Here is a 3,020-nt window from a genome sequence, read left to right as displayed (position 1 = left end):
GTGGGGCGCGCACACCCCCCACAGAGAAAAACCCAAAAAAAAAAAAAAAAAAAAAAAAGAAGGAGGCTGGGGAGGAGCCAGAGAGCAGGAGTGACAGGAGAGCTCCCCAAGAGGAGGGGCAGGTGAGAGAACGAAAGAACTGGCAGTCAAGGGGGAGGAGATGGCAGTGGACATGGGACCTAGAAGCAGCAAGGTCCCTGATGACCTCAAGGAACTGTTTCAGGGACACTGTTGGGCAGAAATGGCTGCCCAGATGGAGGGATGATCAGGAGGGAGGAGGTGGGGCCCGTGCACGTGGTCTGACTGTGGACGACTAACCTAGAGAGGGCTGTGGGAGTGAGGCAAGCCTGGGGAGAGGGCGCGAGGAGACGCCAGCGCCTGCACCGAGTGTGCCCGGGTGCTCGTGGTTGTACCTTAGAACACTCTGGAGAAGGATACCTTACAGGCAAAGGAGAGGGAGCCAGGAGAAGGACGAAGACGAGGTGGGGTGCAATGGGGTGTGCAATGCATCTTTGGGATGTAGAAAGAGAAGGGTCCAAAGCAAACGGGATGGGTCGACTCTGGGTGGGAGGACGACAGAGCACCCAAAGTGCACCCAAGACACCCTGGGAAGCAGCAGATGCACAGGCAGAAGGGGACCTGGCCTGCTCTGAGAACTCCATGTTGTTCTGGGAGGGCAAAGATCATGACCTGCTGTCACCTCGATGGGCTCAGGTCAGTCAGGCCAGGCGCCTTGGAGCAGTGTGCATGGAGTGAGCTAAATGGGGCATGAGCGCGGCTGCAGCCAGAACCCGTGTTCTCTGTGCTGGCCACGGTCATGGTCCTCGTCCTTCCTGAGCCTATTTCCCTTTGTAATAGCTCAGAAATGGGAAGTCACGTTGTCCCCACCGCCTCTGCTGCCCTAGGGGAGCCAAAGGAGTTTTCTCAGCAGCTGAGACTCAGCCAGAAGCAATACACAGCAGGGCCAGCAGGGTGTCTTGCGCTGAAGAGGGATGTGGCAGAGAAAGAGAAGGGGAGGGAAAGAACCCTGGCCTTGGGCTGGGGGGGATCCCAGCAAGATGGCTCGGAGTGGTGGTCTCGGATCTGAACCCCCAGGGCACATCTGCAGGTGCTGCCTAGGGAGGATTGCTGTGGGAATCTAACAGGTAGATGCCAGGGTTGCTTAGCAACTGACAGTGTGCAGAACAGCCCCCAAAGAAGAATTCAGCCTCAAATATTTGTGGTGCTGTTTGAGAAACCCTATTTTACAGGGAATAGAAACAAAATGAGTGGCTGGGGTTTACAAAGGAATACAAACGTGATTGGGAACAAACTTAAGGCGGTCTGAAGGAGAGTCTTGGATGTTAGAAATTGGTTTCTAGGCTGGAACTAGGTGACCTGGTGAGGCAGAAGCTGTCCCATCCATCTCTGCAGCCCTGATATGCCCACGTGCCATGGCCTGGCACAGAGCAGACCCTCCACGAATGTTTATTTCTTCATCTGGGCGAGTCTCCCTTCAGCCCAGTGTCACGGAGCCCCTCCAAGTGCGTGCCAGGCTATGGACTGGGCACAGTGATGCAGGAGGCCAGGAGACTCCAGGCCACCGGGGAACAGAGACGCGAAGGACCAATAGCAATTCAGGAACATTATTGCCACGGAAAGAAGGAGTGCTGACCTCTGACCCAGAGAGCAGGGAAGGCTGCTCCGTGGCAAGGGCACTTGAGCTGGGCCCTGCAGGCTGAGTAGGAGTTTTCTGAGGAGCCACAGAGTATAGAGAGCTGCTCTGAGCTCTTGGGGAGGAGGAAGCAATTTGAATGAAACATGGGGTGTGTGGGGATGGTGCGAGGTGAGCCCTGGAGTCAGTCACACGTGGCTTCACCACTATCAAATAACCACAGAAGGCCACGGGCACCTGTCTCATATGCGTCAGGAGAAGGTAGACCCTCATCTAGGCTGGCAGGCTTTCCGGTCAGGGACGTATCCTGATGTAAGGTCAGGGATGTCAGCCTGACTGTTCCAGTTCCACTTGGGGCCAGGGGGGCCTGGACAGTGGTGTCCAGCGTGGGGCCTTGTGAGACTTTAGCTGGGGGATGGAGTCCCTTGGTGGTCACACAGGAGAGTTTGGCCATGCCTGGTGAAGGGGCAGAGCGTGCCTGGGTATTCTCTCAGCAGGTGCACGGCTGGGAGGGGCTCTCACAGCTGCTTAAGAGATGCTTCCCCACCAAGCTGCCGAGGGTACCCTCAGCCCCTGCCACACCTCGGGACACAGGGCGTGATGCCTCACTGGCTGGTACCACCAGTGAAATCAGACGGGAAGTCTGGAAAGGCATGCCCTGGGCCCCCAGGGCAGTGGCTGCTGGGTCAGTGTGACGTCTGCTCAGGCATCTGAGGGAGACCTGGGCATGGTGAGGAAGGGGTCCCATCTGGAGCCCAGGAGTCAAGACGCTGCTTCTCAGGTGGTGGTGGAATGCCAGTGGACACTGATCATCAGGGCCTGGCTCCACCAAAGACACCCTGTGATGGGGCAGGACCTTTCCCATATGGAGGCCTCGGCCTCCTCCTTACAAGATAGAGAGTGAGGCCCTCATCCTCAATGTGGCCTCAGATGGCCGAAAGAACGGGCGTGAGTCCCAGGCCTTGTCCTGTCCTCCACCCTATGGTCGAGGCCAGGCTCTGGAGGGAAGCCCATGGCGATTCTGGTAACCATGAAGGCAGTGAGCCGAGGGCGAGCACGCTGAACCGAGGATCCCCCCAGAGTCTCGGTGTCACCTTGTGTAGAGTGGGTTTAACATGACAGCCTTCGATGGCAGTGCGAGGGTCAGAAGAGAGAACGCACCATGGGTGTTTGGGAGCATGGCCGGCAATGGACGTGCTTGTCCATGGTGTTGGCACCGCAGACAGGCTGGAAGGAGGCGGCACCAGGGGGCGCCAGGCATCTCAGAGGCGAGGTTTGCTCGCAGGCACTGCGGGGAGTTGATGGGGGCCCTGGGCTATACTCATTTCAACTGGGGGCGAGGGGCTGACCAGACCGATATCAGGTT

General features: G+C 57.7%; 1 protein-coding gene across 1 annotated transcript in view; it reads right to left on the bottom strand.

The window, feature by feature from the left end:
* OTOF (otoferlin) overlaps positions 1 to 3,020 on the bottom strand; it is a 109,706-nt gene that overhangs the window by 34,349 nt on the left and 72,337 nt on the right. The window lies entirely within an intron of this gene.

This window comes from Tupaia chinensis, unplaced genomic scaffold (assembly GCF_000334495.1).
Source record: "Tupaia chinensis unplaced genomic scaffold, TupChi_1.0 Scaffold139757_1, whole genome shotgun sequence".
Classification (NCBI taxonomy): Eukaryota; Metazoa; Chordata; class Mammalia; order Scandentia; family Tupaiidae; genus Tupaia; species Tupaia belangeri.
Note: the sequence above shows the minus strand (reverse complement) of the source record. Positions and strands in the feature narration are given on the sequence as shown.